The 21616-nt window shown below is 41.8% G+C and overlaps 1 protein-coding gene across 1 annotated transcript in view; it reads right to left on the bottom strand.

Moving 5' to 3' along the window:
- The window catches only part of LOC148516748 (acidic mammalian chitinase-like), a 79290-nt gene extending 61353 nt beyond the window's left edge, over positions 1 to 17937 (bottom strand). The window contains exons 1-2 of the mRNA XM_088479651.1: positions 17852 to 17937; positions 15830 to 15868 (exon numbers count right to left, since the gene is read on the bottom strand). The gene's annotated coding sequence lies outside the window, so the exon portion shown is untranslated. The remainder of the gene's footprint in view (positions 1 to 15829; positions 15869 to 17851) is intronic.
- Positions 17938 to 21616: the final 3679 nt, after the last annotated feature.

The following is a 21616-nucleotide window of genomic DNA, read 5'->3' as shown; positions in this document are numbered from 1 at the left end:
CGTTCTGCCAGGGTGTGGGTCCATGGGGCACTCTCAGACTTCTATTTGATTAAAAATGGTAGCTGTCAATAGTGTACACTGTCACCCCTTATTTTTGTGTTTTGTATGGAGGCACTGGCGAGGGCTATTTGGTCTAATGGAAACATTTTATGGTGTACAGGTTGGTGATAATGAATATAAATTGGCGTTATTTGCCGATGATCTCCTTCTACCATTTCTACGCCAGTGACCGCTCTCCCTGCCATCATGCATTAGTTAATAGGTTTAGTGGGGTGTCTAATTTTAAGATCAATTATTCCACATATATTGCCATAAATATATCAACCCCTGACCATGTGGGTAGCTGGCCTCAAAGACTCATTCCCATTTCTTTGGACTTCACCCCAACTTAAATATTTTGGGGTTCTTTTATCTCCCACTAATATGAACTTGTTTCAACTTAACCTTCTTCCCCTTCTTAAAAAGTTTAAGGCAGATTTTCAGAAATGGTCTTTATTGAAACTGTCCTGGTTAGCTACAATTAATAAAGGTAAAGGTACTTTACCTATTGCAAGCTCTACCTACTACAATCCCAACCTCTTTCTTTAAGAAATTACAGGGTCTAGTGGGTTGTTTTGTATGGGGGTTTACCTCGACCTTGACTGTCACAGGCTGTTTTGACTCAACATCACGCAAGAGGCAGTCTCCAGCTTCCTCACGTATTATTATTCACCTGGCTAGGGTTGTTGAGATGTCCAGGCTACCTGCTGCTAAACAATGGCCGCTTATAGTGAGTCACACAGTTGCTGTACCATCCCATGTCCTCTGCTGGATTGCCAATTGTCCTCCCTTGACACAACGCACACTGAGGCCTACACTTCAGTGCAGGAAAAAATTAGGAACTCCCCTTTATTTAGTCCAGGTGCCTCACTACCTACACCTTTGTTGAGCAATCATGATTGTCCCCCAGGCCTTTTGACTTCTAGCCACTCTAGTTGGGCTTCAGCGGGTGTCTCACGCCTTTTTCACTCAGTTGCGCCAATTGGGCCTATCTCCAGATTAGGCGCTACATTATCTCTCTTACTGCTGGTAGTGCCCGGTGGACCCCCAACTACATTTAAATCTCTTTGCTTGACAGAAACCCTGTATAGACACCTGATCTCTTTGTTGCACCAGTTGTGTCTTGAGAGTTCTACTGTCTCTTTACCTTCCTATGTTTCTGCTTGGCATAGTAAACTAGGGAGGGAATTTATGGAAGAACAATGGTCCCATATTTTCAGTTTTACCTTTGCTAGCTCCGCTTCACTTCAAGTCTTAGAGATTTAGGGGTAAATTTACTAAAGTGAGAGTTTTTAGAAGTGGAGATGATGCCCATAGCAACCAATCAGATTGTAGCCATTATCTTCTAGAAGGTGCTAGTTAAAATCTCTCACTTTAGTAAATTTACCTCTCAGTATAAGATTCTAGCTAGGTGGTACAGATGCCTTGTACACATCAGTTGTTCAAAAATGTATCTGCTCTATGTTGGAGATGTGGCCAGGCATTGGGTTCTCCTCTCCATATTTTGTGGCAATGGCCAGTCCTGGCTGACTTCTGGAAGACAGTTCAGCGGATAACAGGATTGATCAATGGTCTCCCCTTACCTAATACGCCTGAGTTTTGACTGCTCAACTTAGTGGACATCCCGTTTCGAGTTATAATTAGTCCTTGCTTCGACATCTGGTGAAGGCTGCTAGGGCAACTGTGCTGACTTTTTGGACGTCCTCAAACTGCTCATCTATCTCTTGGTGGTTTCAGAGAATAGATCATTATATGCTTATCTCACCTTTTCTTTGAAATTACCTTCCTCTGATTTTATGGCCACTTAGTATAATTGGTTGAGTTTTAAGAAACCTCAGATTATAGTATGTATATTACCCCTCCTCTCCCTATGACAAACTAATCAACACAGGTGACTTTTCCTTTCCCACCTCTCTTTCCTTCTTTTCTTCCCCTTTGTTATACTTTACTTCTATTTATCTTATTGTTTTATTTGCTATTTTATTATTGTGTATTTGGTATCTGTTAAATTGTTAATTATTTATTCATAAGCACTAGCACTTTCATTCTTTAACCACAGTATTAGTTTGAATATTTATATGATTAATGCACTTTTTTAAACCAGTCGCTCTACAGTCAACTCATTTTCTTACACATTTTCTAATACTTTTACCAGTATTTGTTATTGACATTGAGCAGACGCCCATATAGAGTGGGCTTGGTTTACACTACTTTACATGGCTTATTATATGGTACATCACTTATCAATTATTGTATGTATTGCTGGCGCCGTCCCCACCTATTTTTTCATATATATATATATATATATATATATTTATATATATCTATTTATAATATATGCACAGTATATAAGTAAGTATACACACAGTAGCTACTATATATGTGCATTATGTATATATACTGTTTGTGGTTGTATGTATATATATATATACTCTTTTATAACATTGTCAATATGTCACTTTGATAATGTTATTGATAGGGGCCCCCACAGGTTTGTTGCCCAGTGGCCCACACAGACCTTAATCCGGCTGTGATCCCATCATATTCAGGTGAAACCATCTCATCTTCCCATCTGGCAGAAGTCAAGCCGGGGATCACAGGGGAGGTGGGGTCCCCTCTCTCCCAAAAACCCAGGCTTGGTCTGAAGCACGGGTCTCTTCCCCGCACTCCTGGAGCGGTGGGTACGGGGGTAACAAAGTGTTAAATAGTATTAAAATATTGTATTTTACAGATTTCTACATTGGAGAAGAGGACAGACTGGCTGGTACAGGTAAGTATGTGTGATTGAGGTATGTCTGTAATAAATATATACTATCTACTGTGTGTGTGTTGTGTCTTTATTTAACTATTTATTTTTCAGTGGAAGTACGGTTGCCGGGCTCCTGCTGGTTCTTGTAGTTCCAAAAGATCCAAAGGTCAGGCATGCTGGCACCTATAGTTCCACTGTAAAATACAATAGTTTAAAACTATTTAACACTTTATTACACCCCCGTACCCACTGCTCCAGGGATGCGGGGAAGAGGGTCTCCGGGCTGTGGCATAACACCCCAGTTGGTTTGGGTCCAGCGCTGGTTTTAAATATAGGGGGACCCCTACGCATTTTTCCCCCCTATATTTAAAACCAGCACTGGCCCTGCAGCCAGGTGCTGGTTCTTAAATTGCGGGGAACCCTACTCATTTTGTTCCACGTAATTTTAGGAACCAGGACTGGCTGACCAGTCAGGGGCTGATTAGCCTTTTGGGGAGACCCCACATAATTTTTTTTTTTAAAAAATTAACCCTTTGTATTTTTTTTTAAACAAGCAGCCTGCACATATTTCACTGATATGTGCAGGCTGCTTGTTTGGGAGAGAAAGTCGGGCAGGGAACTCGGGTCAGGATCGATAATATACACCATCAAACAAAATGATCCTGTAACAACTGGGAGCTTGGTAAACTCCTGATTTTTTAAGTGAAAATTTTTGATCAATCCTATCCGAATTGAAAACCGGGACAAATCGAGACCAACACGAATCTTCGGAAATCATCCCCGAATATGGGCAACCTGACATTGTCGTCAGGTTGACCAGCATATTTGGGCGATGATAGAAGTAAAAAATGACCAGCGGGTGTTCGCATCGCTGGTCGTTTTCGACATTTACATGGCCGATTTGCGAATGATTAACAAGCGACTGAACAATAACAATTTAATTATCGTTAAATCGGCCTGTGTAATCGCTAAGTGGATTATATCAGCCTCAGGAATCCAAGGGGTTACAACTGGATGCACTGCTGAGATCGGCATAGATAAAGGGGTAAAATAATTCTCTTGTTGACCAAATGGGTCATTGTTGCTATCTTAATAACTACCCAGGAACCTTTAGAAAGGGATATGATCCCATCCATGATACCTGCCGCTGATGTAGATGGGAGAAGGTGGAATGTAATGTGGCCAGAGGATGAACCAGAGGAAGATAAGGGGGCACCTACTTCTGCCAATCAATCTAACAATAATGATAATACCCTTTTGTCAGGAGAGGCTATCTCTGATGAAACTCAGGATACTGTTTTCCTAACTGGAGTGGATAGGGGGGGAACTGGGACAGATCCATCATGAAGGGGGATATTGAAGATTGAGAGTGTTTTCTGGGGTTTGCCCTGTTCCGGTTGGGGAAGACAGTTACGAAGAATGGAGGGAAACAGTAATACAAAGTATGGCACTTTTCTGATTCTGTTAAAAAGCAACATCTAGTGGAAAGCATCAGAGGGCCAGCTTCAGAAGTAATTCTGGCAACAAGGACAGATAACCCAAATGCAGAATTCAAAGACTATATGGCGGCATCAGATTTAGAGTTGGAACGCTGGAAAATGCGGAAGATCTTATTTATCGTTTTCGACACACCTATCAAGATCAAGGGGAGAGGTTGGCTGTTTACCTTCACTGATTGGACAAACTCATTCATAGAATCATTGATAAAGGAGGTTTTAATTGGGATGAAATAAATGAAAAAAGGATGCAGCAGCTCCTAGAATGTGCCATTACATCAAATTCCATCGCACAAAGGCTGAGGTATAGTATTGTTAGTTGACAACCACTAATGAGAGGTGAGACAACAAGAGGCCTTGGTGGAAGCCAGGGAGAAGAGTATAAAGAGAGTCAAGATGGCTGTGCCCAAAACAAGTCATTTTTCTACCCCCATGGAAGAGCTCACTAAAGAAGTGAAAATTTTGCGGGAAGAAGTAGGACAACTTGCATTACAATTGGCAGAAGAACGGAAAAAGATCCTCCAAAGGTTTCAATTAGGGGCCGGGGTGAAGACAGTTTTTCCTTTAGGCAACAGAGGTGTTTTCGTTATGGAAGGCCTACGCCCTAATCTTATGAATGTGAGCTAGGTTGGGATAGTAATGATGATCACCATCCCCAGATACTTGACCAAGGAAGAGGTGTGAGGCCTTCGGGAAATGCTTGAGGGAGGTCAATGAACCCCAAATTGGCTCCCTAGAAATCTCTCAGGAAGTAATAGGGAGTTCTCATGGATATAATTCTATACATGATGGATTGATGGGCCTGGCTACACTGATCCCAGCTTTTGTTAACAATCACCAGTTTACTGTCTTATTGGATAGTGGATCCCAGGTGTCCATCATTTTTGAGGGGTGGTACCAACAATAACTGACTGACGTTCCAATTTTGCCTCTGTCTGGTTTGGTATTATGGGGCCTCAGCAACCATACCAATTAGCCTAAGGTTCCCACAAGAGATAGCTGGAGTAAAAGGTGAAATTGTCACCATGGCTCTTATTTGTCCAGAGAAGGATCGTGAAGTACCAATTGTTATCTGTACGAATGCTAATTTGTTTAAGACTTTGGCCCATTGGTGCCGGGAAGCAGGGGAAAGCCTTATTCTAATTCTCTAAAAATTCATCCCAGTTGTTTGAGAAATCATCAGGCGATAGAAGAATGTAAGAGACTAGAAAATGTCGATTGGACGTCTAAAGATATTGAAATGTGTTTTCCAGGAACCGACACAGCCCCTGCAGATAAGAACCAGTTAATAAAAGAGTTCATACCCCAATTTACTGTTTTTTCTCAGCACAAGTGGGATTTGGGGCTGGCCACCAGCACTGAATATGGTTAACGGATGATACTCCTTTTCAGGAGCGATCTAGGAGGTTGGCTCCAGCCAGTTTCAATGATATGAGACAGCAGCTTAAGATGCTGTTGGATGATGAGGTTATCAAAGAATCCCACAGCCCATTCGAATCAATAATTGTTGTAGCCAGGAAGAAGAATGGTGGGATACACATGTGTGTGGATTATCGCACTCTCAATAGGCGTACTCTACCAGACCAATGTACAGTGCCAAAAGTTGATGAAGCTTTGGACTGATTGAACGGTGTCGAAGCTGGGAATTTGGCTGAGACAATATCAGTTTAAAATTGAATCGCGGCGACGCCATCTTGTGACTGGCTGCAAGATACCATCTTGGAAATGAAATCGCAAGATGCCATTTTGCGAATGGCCGCCCCAGCGCCATTTTAGATAAACTCACAATTAAGTACATATGGCGAGATTACTATTAACACCATACGATTGCATCTTTCTCATTTCTCATACTCACAGTAATACACACAATTGCGCTGTTAACTAGTCACATATTAGCGAATGCATAAGATAAAACATCGTTTTAGTAGCTAAATGCGCACGCATCCGCACCAAGTTAACTAGCGTCTTTATATCAAACCCCGCATACTCACACATTACATATTCACACACAAGGTTTCATAAGCTTTAAGGTATAAGATTCAAGTTTGTTCATTTAGTATAATTGCTATGGAATAAAGATTGTTTGGTAACTAAGGTTTTATATATGCTAAGTAAGCCGTGTTTGGTTTTGTACTGATGCGTACTCTTTCCACAGTATTCCGGTGTTATCGGTGGGGAGATCGCATCATGCATTCTCAACTTATGGACCGCAGAGACTTCAAGCAACAAAATGTATATGAAATGAATAACTGTTAGGATGTTGCATGTGGCGGGAATCTAGGGACCCTCAGTTGTCGGAGGCTGGGTTGTGTCTATTTGAATCAGCCTGTTAAATGCCCTGTAACAGATGGATCCCCCTTGGGAACCAATATCATCAGCAACAAACTTCCCTATTGTGTTGTCTATTCCTGGGGGGTATAAATATGTGTGCTCCAACACTGGGTCTTTAGTCTTCATGCTGAATGCTGATAGATGAGGAGTTTCTTGCTGATGCCTAACATCTGGTCCGGAAGCACTGCGTATGTATACTGTACTTGGGTCTGTATAATTCCTTTGCGCCGAATTGTGTCTGGATCAATAGCGTGTAACTGACTGTACTTTTACTTGAATAATACTTGTGCTTTGAAATCACAGATCCCAGGTCTTAAGTCTTTATTTACTGTATGACTGCGTACGCAAATCAGCGTCATCCTTAGAAGGTATAGGCAGGATATTAGAAGGTATAGGTAGGATATTAGAAGGTATAGAAAGGAGTGTATAGAGGTTCTGATCCAGTATCGTTAACGGGAACCAGTGTTTTTTTGGATTTGATCTTGAGTGGGTTTTTATCAGATTCCCATGAACTCCGAAGATGCAGAGAATACGGCTTTCACTTGCCCGTTGGAATTCTTGAATTTTTATGTATGCTGCATAGAATAAATGGTACCCCCGCCACTTTCCAGAAGAGCATGGAAAAAGCGGTAGAAGATATGAATCTTGGATTGTTTGATGGTACATTGGTCCAAGCTTTCTCTGGAGGAATGTGAGCCCTGTCAAAAAATCGGTAAAATATATTGTTCATATAGTTAGCAGAGATGGGATTGTGGCAGAGCAATTTACTAGCACCCCTGTCCTGGCATATGCAGATCCTGATAAGCCCTATATTCTCCACATTGATGCATCCCTTGATGGATTGGGAGGGGTTCTATATCAAAGTCATGCCCACCAGTTATGCCCGGTATCATATATCAGTAGAGGCCTTATCCCAGTGAAAGGAATTATCCACAAATTGGAATTCCTTGCTTTGAAATGGGTAGTTGTGGATAAATTACATAATTATTTACTGTATATGGTGTGACATTTGAATTTCCCACCGATAACAATCCTTTGACTTACATCCAGACCACAGCTAAACTGGATGCCACAGGACATTGGTGGCTTGCTGCTCTCTAGTGCTGCAATTTCTGCTTAAAATACTGCAGGGGAATGAGCAACATTGATGCAGATACGTTATCCTGTTTAATTCATGACCCAGTAAAACCAAGAAATGAAGAATGGTTAGAAGTGCCCGTTTTGGATGTTAAAGTGATTTGTCATCAGACTGATGACAGAGGATTGTGTGGCATCTTTGGGAGCTACAAGGAGTGCTCTTTATTTTGCATACAGCTGGTTGTTTCAGTCAGAATTGGGAAATCTACAGAGAGTATCTCACAGGGATTTAATTCAGGCCCAAGAAGAAGATCCCTATATTTCGCAGGTTTGTAGAGCTGTAGAAGGAGGAAAGATACATTTACTGAATGTTTGGAGACTTTATAGAGTTCAACTTCTTTGTAAACAGTATGGAAAATTGTGCATAAGAAATAGGATTCTGTATAGAAAAGTGACAACTAATTTCGTATAAATTTTATTGGCCCAGAATGGCTGAAGACATAGATCAGCATATTAGGACCTGTGGGAACTGCATACTAAGGAAGACTGCCTGGTTAGAACGCCGCTTTGAAGAACATTCATACCAATGGACCCATGGAGTTGGTATGTATAGATTTTTTAAATATTGACTCAGGGGATAGAAATAAACAAAATATTCACTGACCATTTTACTCCCAGGCCTTTTTGACTCAGGACCATAGAGCTATCACTGTAGCTAGAACTTTGTGGAAGAAATTTTTCATTCATTATGGTTTGCCAGCCCAACTACATACTGATCAGGGGCGATATTCGAGAGTCAGTTAATTTGGGAATTATGTGAGGTTTGTGGCATTCGGAAGTCACAAACTACCCCTTATCACCCATAAGGGAATTCACAACCTGAAAGGTTTAATTGCACCCTTTTCGAATGTTGGGCACCTTGCATCCTAGACGAAGGCTCATTGGAGTCGGTACATCTGTAGTTTGGCTATGCACATAATTGTACTAAAAATGAATCCATGGGATACTCCCTTTACTTCTTGATGTTTGGCAGAGAAACTCAGCTACCCATAGACATCTGCATGGGTTTAACAACAAAAGGCTTTAACTTTGTTCCTCACTCTAAGTAATGTATGTGGAGCAATTACAGTTCTTAAGGCAGATCATCAACTGGCCAAAGAGACAGCAGAAATATTAGGGAAAAATAATAAATCCAGATATGATATAAACGTATGGGAACATATATTGTGTCCAAGAGACAAAGTGCTTGTCTGAAATTTAGTACTCACACAATGATACAAGTTAAGTTATTGCTGAAAGTTGGGCCCTTTTGTGGTGGTAGAACAACTCCCTGGAACTCCCTCCTATAAAATGAAGCCTGAAGGAGCAACTGGCCCTATTCAGACTTACTACAGACAACACTTACTTCATTTGGGAAGAGAAATCAGGATTCCTCCTGGGTCTCAGACTGAAGAACATAATGACAGAAGTCAGGATAAATCCCAAGAAAATCAGCTTCGATGGGATTTAACAGCCAACAAACAACCAACCAGACAAGAAGCAAAAGGTACCTGAGGGAAGTAAATTTGTTGGATGATGAATATGGTGAAGGCTCTTATTATTTCCAAGAGACTTCTTGCAAGGCCAGCATGGACGAAAGACTAGGAACTAAAGTTGGAGGATCCTTAAACCCTTCTATGGCAGGGCTAGATAGAAATAGGTCCACACTGTTGTTGACATCCGCGAAGCAGCCTTTAGTTCAAGAAGACAAATTTGAGGATAGTACTATTGAGATTACTAGAAGTACTGAATATTTCCACTAGTGGGTTTAAGGAGCAGTATGAACTCCACAGTGAACAAGAGTTACGTCACAAGAGGAATACGTGACCCCCCCACCATACTCACCTATGAACAGTTAGGGGAACCCTCCAGTCAACCACAGTTAATTCACCCTAGTATAGTATTTTCATGGCCCAATTTTGGGTGGTTATCTAGATAGAGAAAAGGAGAGTGATGTGGTGTCCACGCGAGGGTTGTTGTGGTGACCCCTGCCAGTACACCAGGGAGAGAGTGTAACACCCTAACACTATTGGGGGCTATACATAACAAATAATTAATGTACACTCACAATTGTGTGTGTGCGTATATACAGTATATATATACCTTTATTTATACACACAGTATATATATACACACTATATTTAATTTTATATATATATATGTATATATATATATATATATATATATAGACTTGGATGCCCGGCATTCCACCACAACTATAGAACAGTCCTGGAGCCCCTCCAGCAGCAATACCAGAATTGCAGCTAGATAAATAGAGAACAATGGATGGCACTCTGGAATTAATGCAAATAAAACAGACCACACTTGTACATCCTAGCTATGAAATGATAGGTCAGAGAGGGAAAGGTCGCAAGGCCGGGCGGGAAAAATGCGGGGTGTAGCCCCGAGGATTGTTAGCAGCTACAGTTTTCATAGGTTCCTAGAGATTGTAAAGGCTTAAAGTTAGGATTTCGGTTCCCTTAATATTTCCAGCAAGTTAAAACATTTGGGAACTACACTATCTAATAGCTTATAAAGAAACTACCAGCTGACTGCATTAATTCTCTCCAAGTCATCAATGACAGACAAAGGAAAGGAGAAAGCTACGTTAGGAATATAAAGGTCATTAGAATTCAAGGTGTGTAGTATATATTTGGGATTATATCAGCCTCAGGAATCCATTAGTTATTCAAAAACATTAAATTGGAAGTCAGGAAGCCAACACACTTCTTCATAACCCCCCTTTACTCTCTAAAAGGGATACTGGGTTACTAACACCTTTGTCCCTTAGCATTCCTCTAAGTGGTGTACATCCCCAATGTCAGTGTCTCCACCCAAGTACTTATGGTTTATGTGGGTCTACTTGGGAAAACCCAATGGTTAAAATATATAGTGTGGTGTATAGATAATGTGTAATCACAATACAATACTGTATCATTTCAATTTTAATTTACCACCAATGTCTTCCATCCATAGATTCCGCAGTAATGGATCTCCCACTGTAATCACTCCAGGTAAGTAAACATACAGATAGTAGGCTTGTCATATATTACTTTTATGAAGAACTTAAATGAAAGTTGTTCCCATACATAGGCATTCACTTTACATTTGAGATAACATTAATGACAACGCAGTAACAATATTATTACAATTTACAATGATTATACTACTACCTTGAATATGGCACCTAATATCCTAAACAATAAAGTATTACAATCCTAAGGACTAAGGATAGAAATATTTCAAGTTCATAAATCACAGACACTGTCCCTGGTATTAGTCCAATGGTCCTTTATCCTAGTTATGGGACTTCCTCTTGATGCAAGTGAAGTTATGGTTGTACCACAAATTAGTATTTGTATATTCCAGATTGAATTAGAGTAAATTTCATGCAAGTATCTATGCTGATGCCTGGCATAAAAATAAACTCTTACAATGTCAGTATATAATATCCTGTGGGATTATTCATGTAAAAGCCAGAGAACAAGGCTGTGTGCCTGTATAAGATTTGAACTCCTCTTGTGGCTATAGAATTTACTTGGAAACTTTGTTATAGTCTGCTAAAGTAATGAGCAATTACTCTCCTAAATATCCACTTGTTACACTGTAGCTTTTGCTGTTCCCAATATACTGTAGTAATACGCAGTACGTAGTTATAGTGCAACTGTCTCTGAGATTCCTCTGGCTCAAGTTACACTGTATTCAGGTACTGTTTCAGACCCTGGATTAACTCTACAGAATGTAATTAGAGGTTTCCTCTGATATAGTCTAAAAGGTAAATATCTATAGTTTCTCTGGTATGAAGTTTGTTAATTGCTCCTCTTAGACAAATGTCTATTTAATTATACAGCTGTGGTAGAACCACTGTAAAGAGCACCACTAGTAGATAAATCCTCTAGTGTTCCTTATGATCCTGGGATATAAGCCTCTGTCCCTATAGAGCCTCTTTGCTGCCACTAGGGATATCTGTGTCTATGTGAGTGCCAGGTATTAATTACTCACAGCCCGACCAGCAATGCTGATGCCGTCTATCTGACACTGGAGCTGCCTTGCTTCTCAGTCTCCGGCTCTCATTGGCTGCACGCCGGACCGGCTCCCAATCAGCGGCATATAGCAGCTATGATTGATGGCCCTGCAGCCGCTGAGCTCATAGCTGTGCGCTGGGTCACCTCGCAACAAGCGCCGCCGGGCAACAGCACTACCGCCTCCTCCGGCAGGGAACGCCCAAATCGGTGCATGTCCCTCTGCTCCTCTCCGTCACCAGGACCACCTGCTGCGATGCCGCCTCTCCTGCCAGATAGGGTGAGTACCGATGTCTCACCTTCTTCCCCAGCTCTGGCTGGGCCCCCTCTCCGGCTCTGCCCCCCTGCGCCCGGCAGCTCATCGCCACTCACTTGCTGCCTGGGTCACAGGAGGGCAGGCACTGGAGGGAGGGATCAGCAGACTGCCTATCAGCTGCTGCTAACAGCTGTTATATATCCTCCCTCTCACTGGATCCTCTTTTACTGACAGGAACCAATTCACTCCCACCTATATTACACCGCCCCATTTCCTCCAATGCATCCAACCATCCAACACACTGTAGCTAGTGATGAGAAATGTAGTTCATTTTGGTTATCAGTTCATTATGATCTAGTTCACTGAAAATAATAGTTCAAATGATCAGTTCATGTAGTTCATTTAGGTAATTACATCACTGGCTCTGAAACACTGCTGAGAGAAGTGATTGGAAACCTAGAACTAGTCTATTACACAAACAGTAGGGATTTCAACTACTAGCTCATTAGGTGAGTTATAGTCTTGTTCAAATTGTCAGCTGTTTAATATGTCTGATCTTTTAATGTTTTAAAAAAGCAATATATAACAAACTACTAGTAGTAGTGACATGTTTAGCTCTGCAATGTTAACTTAATTGTTGTTATTTTTATTTCCATAATATACAAGTGAGAGAGACCCAAATTCAGAGTATTGTAACGTGTCACTTTTTTTTCTTTTAAAATACAGTAATTACAAGGAAAAAAACTTTGCCTCATTTTTTTATTGCACCCATTAATGTCACTTAATGCACACCAGAGCTACTGTAGATTAAAGCTGGCCACACACTAGACCAACCTATATCCAACCATCCAACTAGTTGATTGGTTGGAATGAAAATCTGGTAAGGTATGAAAGGCAAATGACAATCAGCAATTTGCTTCCAAACGCCAGAAAATGGACAAAAACTGTTTTTTGAACAAATTGTTTAGATCAAACATTTAACAAACTTGTCTGAACGACCATTTTCATCTGTTTTCTGGCATTTAGGAGCAAATTGCTGATCATCAGTTACTCCCATATGTTACCAGATTTTCATTCCAACCAGCCAACTAGTTGGATGGTTGGATGAAAGTTGGTCTAGTGTGTGGCCAGTTTAACAATAGGGCGGGTGGGATTACAGCCTCCACATAAAAACAGGAGGATGGTCTCAATATGGGCAAGTTCTCTACTTATCCTCGTTAGAATGTTTTATACATCACCCCTCTAAAATTGAGATCAGTACAGTAAAGATAGGAGGAAGATGTATCAAACCTTAGAGAGAGAGATAAAGTAAAGAAGTTATGCAAAGCATAGTCTATAAAATGATAGGTTCCATTTTCTCTCTTGAAGGTTTGATACATCTCCCCCTATGTCTTGTAGAGTAAACAGAAGTACAGTATATAGCATGCAGCACTCCGCACTGTGTCGTAAGATGATTAGGAGTGTATCTTGTGAATTAATATACTAGGAGAATGAATCCTGACAATATACATCAGATCCATACAATGAATCTGTTTGATCACAGCAGTGCCCCCTGTGGTCGTTTAGCAGTATTGACTCATAACTGTATGTGAGAGAGCTAATGGGGAATGTATCATGTGACTTTTGAACTACTCAATGAGTCATCATGACAATCTGTTTCAATCAGCTCCACATGAGTCACTGAGTCACTGACCTATTCGAACTAGTGAACTAGAATGACTCTATGACTCATGAGTCATGACAATCTAGATCAATGAGCTGCACAGTCACACACATACAGGGGTATTCAATTTGGAGCGAAAAGTTTGGAATCAGAGATAAATTATTGCCGATGACGTCATTTTCGCCGATTCAATTATCCCCGTATTCAATTTCAAAGACTTTTTGCAGGTGCGAAAAGTCTTTGAAAAAAAACGGGGATAACTTTTCACCATGTTTTACATGGCGAAAAAAAGTGCAGAATTGGGGTTTAGGGGTGTAGGCTTAAAAAAAATATCCTGCACCCCTGGTAATGACATTTAAAAATAAACTATGTCAAAAAAAGTTTTTAAAAAAATAGGGACACCCCAAAAAATGTATTTAAAAATTTAAGGTGTAAAAAAAAAAAAAGGAAAAATAGGGAAATAGGTTCAGGGCCATTCTGCAAATATGCGGCAGGTGTTTTCTAGAGTAGACTATTAGCGGCAGGTGCATTTTTGCAGAATTTAAAAAAAAAAAAAACACTTTAGGGACTTAAAAATATGCTAGTACCCATTTTCATGTACCCCAAATTTGATGGGACCACTTAAAAAAATAACCTAAGTGCTCTTCTGCATCACTTCTTCAATGTCGGGAAAAAAACACCTGCCGCAGCTATTTAAAACCCTGACTTACTTTTGCAGGCTAAAACTGGGGTACCCATAGTTTTCCCCCATATCTGGACAGCTTTAGGGGGGTCCTACAATTTATTCCAGATAAATCTCGTTTTTTTTCGCCGATCCTGTTTCGCCGGCTCCCGTTTTCAATTGATTACGGAGACAAAGCGGGCGCGCGCCCGATACTTTATCCCCAGAAAAACTCCGATGTGGAGCGAAAAGTCCAGCACGGACTTTTCGCTCCAAATTGAATATGGCTGCAGACCCTCCAACCTGACCCATTCCATTAGGTACAAAATGCTCTGCTCCTGGACTTCCCTCTTAATTTATAATAGCAGACACCTGTGCTGAAACACCTGTCTCACCAATTACCTAGTTCAACACAGGTGACTGCAATCATACATTAGGTGGGAAGTCCAGGAGCAGAGTGTTTTGTACCTAATGGAACGGGTCATGTTGGAGGGTAGGTGGCTGATGGTCTGAGCATAGCAGTGCCACCTGTGGTCGTTTAGCAGTACTGACTCATGCCTAATGGAGCTGCTGGGCTCTCTCTGTCACTGTGTCTAACTCCTCCCACTTGTTTTAGCTCCTGATGAACTGATCTTTGCCAGAGCTGTGAACTGAGTGAACTAGTTCATTTTGAACTGATCATTCATGAACTACCCATCACTAACTGTAGAACATCCTCACCACAGAGACAAAGAAAGTACCACATAAATTGATATGTTAATACATTAAATACATATATCATGAATTGTGACTATACATATATATATTTTACCTCATAAATTGTACATTTATAAATCTTACATAGATTTATAAGTACAGTTCTTATTTTAACCCTTAACCAGGGTTACATCAGTATTATACCCTAGACTTGCAACGTTATTGTGACTATCATAAGTGAATACTTACCGCTATCACACTTTAGAAGACTTAGGGGTCTATTTACTAAGCAGTGTTAGGAGAAGTGAAAAGTGAAGAGTGAAAAGTGATAAGGTGCAAGCCAATCAGATCCCAACTGTCATTTTTCAAACACAGCCTGTGAGATGGCAGTTAGGAGCTGATTGGCTGGCTCCTTATCACTTTTCACTCTTCACTTCTAACACTTCTTAGTAAATAGACCCCTTACTTTTATACCTACTGTGCATATGTTGACTGTTGTTAACTATTTAATGTGATTTTGTTTTTACCCAGTGTGTCATAAGGTTCAGGTAATGTAATGTATAGTGTGCAGTAGCAGCTCCCGGGATGGGGCTGCAGCGCAGTCCAAAATTCAAACAGGAGAGCCACTGCCAGCGAGTCCTGGCCGGTGATGTTTGGAAGGGCAGTTGGTGTGGCTCCCCTATTTGAATGTTGGACTGCGCTGCAGCCCCATCTCTGAAGCCACCACTGATAGTGTGTAAAGAAGAAAATTGCACATAAACCAATGATTATACATATTCTTACTGTGTCCTTATACTCACTTGTATACTATAGGAATTTATATCCAAACTGAAGCGTCCCTGGAAAGACATAGAGAATAAATATACACATAGTGTTAGAGGCATATTATTTGAGTACAATACCAGGACCTGATTCAGACCCGCTCGCTAGAATGCGTTCGCTCGAAGCTGGCCGACTTTTGCATTCTGCGCATCCGAACGCATCGCAGTGCGCCAACCAGTGCGAGGGATCGCGAAGCGTTCGCTCACTGTGCATAGACTGCCCAGCAGAGTGAGTGACAGGAGAAGCCATTTGTGAGTGGTGACAGGGGCTGGCTGCTAGGAACAGGGGAGTAGAGATGCGAATGCAGGCGTGCCTCAGCGTCTCAACGCTGTTTCAGAGGCGTGCATAATTAAGAAGGAGCATCATAGTACACGTCACCTGGCTGGATTTTACACTGGAGTGCTCGCAGTGCTTGCGGTAGGGTATGGTCAACCTCAAGCGCTGCGATCGCATCCGATGGTACTAGATGTACCGATGGTTGCATACACTTCCTGGAGTTGATGTGCGCGAGTGGGCATCTTAAGACTGGCTGGTGGGCGTCTGCATACACAAAGCAAATGCATGCCAAGACATAGTGGTCGTGTTAATGCCTTGCAGTGCGATCGCCTGCCTACCCATATTTGCATATGCTGGGTGCGAGAGTACGCATCTAGCGAGCGGGTCTGAATCAGGTCCTGAGTATCTTGCTAGTACAAGACACTAGTTTAAACTGAAAATTTTAGTTTTCCCAAGCAGACTCAATTTTGCCCTGCATTAGCTTGGGTGGAGGCCAGGGGCGTTTCTAGAAAGGAGGGGGCTCATGTGCAGTCTCCGACACGGGCCCCCTCCTTTCCGCCCGGCAGCCGGCAGTGCACTGAGTTGTGCGCGACCAGCGCCGGAGTTATAGACTCTGGGCACTAGAGTGTGCCCAAAGTCTATAGTGTCTACACAGGTCACCGGGAAAATGGCCGCGGTGGCCATTTCTCCTGTACTGCACATGCGCAAATGACGGGAAAATGGCCATGGCGGCCATTTTCCAGTCATTTTACAATGCCAGACCCCCGCGCCGACGTGGGACTCCGGAGAGGTAAGTAATATTATGGGTGCAGGGTGTGCGGTGCAGGGCCTCCCTGGACCCAGGGGCCCATGTTCCCCGCACACCCTGCACCCATTATAGATATGGGTTAATGCCTTGCAGTGCGATCGCCTGCCTACCCATATTTGCATATGCTGGGTGCGAGAGTACGCATCTAGCGAGCGAGTCTGAATCAGGTCCTGAGTATCTTGCTAGTACAAGACACTAGTTTAAACTGAAAATTTTTGTTTTCCCAAGCAGACTCAATTTTGCCCTGCAGTGCACTGAGTTGTGCGCGACCAGCACCGGAGTTATAGACTCTGGGCACTAGAGTGTGCCCAAAGTCTATAGTGTCTACACAGGTCACCGGGAAAATGGCCGCGGTGGCCATTTCTCCTGTACTGCGCATGCGCAAACGACGAGAAAATGGCCATGGCGGCCATTTTCCAGTCGTTTTACAATGCCAGACCCCCGCGCCGACGTGGGACTCCGGAGAGGTAAGTAATATTATGGGTGCAGGGTGTGCGGTGCAGGGCCTCCCTGGACCCAGGGGCCCATGTTCCCCGCACACCCTGCACCCATTATAGATATGCCCCTGGTGGAGGCACTGAAGATCCTACAAGATATAGGTGGGTACTACATTTAACTCTTGAAAAAGGGGTTACACTTTATACAGTATATCCTAAACCTTTAGGTAGTGATTCCAATGTAAGTTCAGAGATATGAAAAAAAAAACCTGCTGTATTTATTAATTTTTATTTATAGATAATTCAAATCAACAGAATAGAAAATGCACAATAGTGATAAATATTTTAATTATATTTATGTTTCCTTAACTAATTACATAGCATGATGCAACACAAAATATATCTTACAAACTTAACGCACAGACATTAATAGACATATTTAAAATCACTACTGATTATGAGAGATGATACATATCTACCTTCTTGAATTCCGACGATGATTCTCTCTGTGTGTCCGTCTGGCTTTACATCTCTTCTCCAGCACCCACTTTAACTGAACTCTTAGTCCTACTGCTACTCTAACTCCTACTACAACTTAACTTCCTATATTTATACTCCTAAACTAAACCATCTAGCTGGCATGTCGTTCATAATATCTAATTATAGTTCTGCCTCAAGGTACAACCCAGGGTATCATAACTCTAGTATGACAGTTTTACCTCACAATAACTAGCTGGGTATTACAAAACCTGGAAAGTTTTCTCTTCAACACCCATGACCCCTGGCTTGGTCTACTCTAAACAACAAACAAACCAGTTTATAATTACCATAGGTATTTTGACTTGACACGATCAAAATGCATACACCCCCCCCCATCTGCATTCCAGTGACCATGTGATTACTTAATGGTCTAGCAGGAGAACCTGTTCAGAACTACACAATATACTTTTATGGTGTAATCAGAATAGGACTTCAACATATACTGTACACCAGGGGTGGCCAGACTTTTGTACCCGGTTATCTACTTTTAAAGCTAAAAATCTTCCGTGATCCACCAAGTACCTACATTTGGTTGCACCGTAGCTGCGAGCCCGAAAAAGTGGGTGTGGCATGCAAAAGGGGGCTTGGCCTCACAGCAAGGGGTGTGGGGACTGTCCTGCCGAAACCACACATTTGCCCCCACAGGAAGAAAAAAAACACGCACACACATACATTGGCCCTCACACCAAAAAACCGAACACAATGTCCCCCTACAGGAAAAAATCAAACATTGTCCATCACATAAAAGAAAGAAAACATACATTAAATTTCCCCAGTCCCCCCACAGAATACTGACCTGTCTTGAGGTAGAGGACCTCCCAGTCCCTCCAGATCCACAGCTCTGGGCGACACCAGCAGTCCAGCAACAGCCACAGTGCAGACACAGCAGTCTTGATCGGTCCACTCCAGGGTACAGTACTGCGCCCCCTTTTAGGTTTGGCGCCTTCGAGTCTGGCCTGCACTGCAATATACTGAACCCTGTAGCCGCTTTAATACACAGGCAATGAAGGGTTAATGTTGGACCACAGACTCATTGTGGGTCCAGGCATGAAGTGGGAGAAAGGCATCTGTATACTATAATGAAAGTGGGGTTATTGACTGTAAATGAGCGATATTCATCAGTGGTTACTTTCTGGACCACCACACGTTATAGTTATACCCTGTTAAGTTTCCTAGCTGGTGTTAATAGTGTATTCATAACCAGCCCCCCTATGCTGACGGGAAAATCTCACGTTCAGCAGAGCTGCTGCTGCCGACCCCTGAGTCCCTCTGTCACTCCAGCTGCCTCTTTAGAGTTCCCGCCAATCAGAGTCAGACTTCACTGAATGAGTACTGTATTGGCATATCAGTGAGTACGGCCAGTCTGTGATGGGTGGCAGTAGTAGAATACTAACACAGGCCCCGTGACTCCCCTTAACCCACAAGCTCTGGCATCGGCGCAATGGAGGCCTTTACATGTGACAACCTTAACCAATAAGAATCAGCCTGATTCTTATTGGCTATTGCTGTCACAGTGACAGCTGACTGCCTCTGTTCGGCGCAGCAGCGAATCAGAATTGCACTAATTCCTATTGGACGCTGCTGACTGCTGCTGGGTGGGCCAACGCAATCGACTCGTTGAGTGTCTGCGGTCGACGCTTTGGCCACTACTTCTGTACACAAACAAAACTTGGTTACCTAATTCCCTATTTGATATATTTATGTGTATAAACTGTCAAACTCAAATATTAAAACTGAATGATGTACAATAATAAATAACTGTCTGTACGTTTAAATATTTTTTATTATTTTCCATATATTTAAATACTGCTTTTCAATATCACGCATTGTTGTGTATTAGTGTTTATATTCTTTATGAACGTTGCACAATTTCCAACATAACAATGTGTAAATATCGCACTGCAATTTATGTATGAAAATGTATTTGATTTTGATCACAGATTTGTAAACATTTGTTTTATTCAACTTTGCTTGTAGATATAGCTTTTGGTAAATGCATATGCTTCTAATAAGAACCTGTCTTTAACTGTAAACTGTTAACTGCCACTTTGCCACTCTGAGTGATGGTCGTCTGAGGACATAAGCACACAGGGATGATGACAAGCAAGCAAGTGGTGACCATGACTCAGAAAGGCTGTTGAACGCTTGACCAGTTGCATTGTTTTTACCTGTAACCTATTGTGTAGTGACCAGTATATATATTGTGTGTTTCTAAGGTTAGTCCTATATTGTTTGCAGTGTATAAATTGTACCACACTGACCCTGCAAATCAGGGGCATTCCAAATTGAAGCATTGTGTTGGTGACAACCACGTATTCGCATTGTATTGGTGGTATTGTTTGTATTTCTTTGTGTGAGTAGTAAGCTGATCGGACTTCCCAATTATTTTACTCTCTGCTCATAGACACAACAAAAGGTGGAAAGACACATCTCTAAAAGGTCAGAACAATGTGTTCTATGGGCCTCATTCAGCAAGGATTGCAACTGCTAAAGCGTACGCAGACGGTCGATTGTTGCGTACTGTGCATGCATCGCAGTGCGTGAATGCCTCACTGCGATCGAGACTGCGATCAGTGAGTACGCAGACCCATCGCAGTGTGATTGACAGGAAGTACCATTTGGGGGTAGTGACAGGGAGTGGTCAGCAAAATGCAGGAGTGCCAGTGCGTTTCACCGCGTTGCAGGGGCATGCATAAATTAACCACTGCGATGCCATATGCAGCATGAGCTCTCACTGCGTGCAGGAAAGTAAGCAATTTAGTGGTACCATCAGACCTGCCTTAAATGTGTGAGTGGTTCCGATGTACTTCGATGTTACCAATGTTGTGGCTGGTTTGCAAGGAATTACGGATGTGCGAGAGAGGAAGTGGGTGTCTGCATGTTGTCCGTGCCAGTGCTTTGCGATTGCAATTATTAGCACAGTTTCTCAGCAGAACTGCGTGCGCGATTGTAGCCACTATCGCATCAGCGATCCCTGCTGAATGAGGCCCTATATCCTACATCTGTGTTGAATTCCTGCTTTGTGGGTTGAGAAGATGCAGAGAAGAATTCCGAATAAGGTAAAATAAATAGCATAGTCTGCGTAGATATTTGATGTGTTTAAAAATAACTCTGCCACATAGTTACGTTGACATAAGCTTTAAACATTTTAGTCAAAATTGTATAGCTCAGTCTTATACAATTCACCATTTACTGATCCTGTGCAGACTACTGAACAGGTTAATTAGCACATAAAAACATGGAGCCAGCCACACAATCGAGTCAGTGGCCGTCTCAAAGACTTGTTTTTTGTTTTTTTTCTTAGTCAGTACATGTTCGATAGAAATATCTGAATTAAAAGGTACTGTACCAAAAAAGGAATTGTGTTAACAAAACTGTATGCTTGATGAATGTATGGCGTTCAAAGCACCATATAAATAGGAAATTGTCCTTAGTGAAGGTAATCTCACTTAGGGCTCTATTTATTATCATTATTTTTACTAAAATAAATTGAAAAAGGGTGTTTTCACACCCTTTTCACATTATTTTAGTTTCACCTAAAGTTACTACAGGGCAATTGGAGTAGAATTCGTAAAATTCTACTCCAGCCCCTAAGTATCATTTATTTCTAGTAATCAGATCGCATTTCCCATAATTGTAATGGGAAATGCGATCTGTGTGCAAGTTACTAAAAATAAATTGTGAAAAAAAAACCTGGGGAGGCC

The sequence above is a fragment of the Taudactylus pleione genome, unplaced genomic scaffold (assembly GCF_031769625.1).
Source record: "Taudactylus pleione unplaced genomic scaffold, aTauple2 ptg000242l, whole genome shotgun sequence".
Lineage (NCBI taxonomy): Eukaryota > Metazoa > Chordata > Amphibia > Anura > Myobatrachidae > Taudactylus > Taudactylus pleione.
The sequence above is the reverse complement of the archived record's forward strand: the minus strand, read 5'-3'. Positions and strand labels throughout refer to the sequence as shown.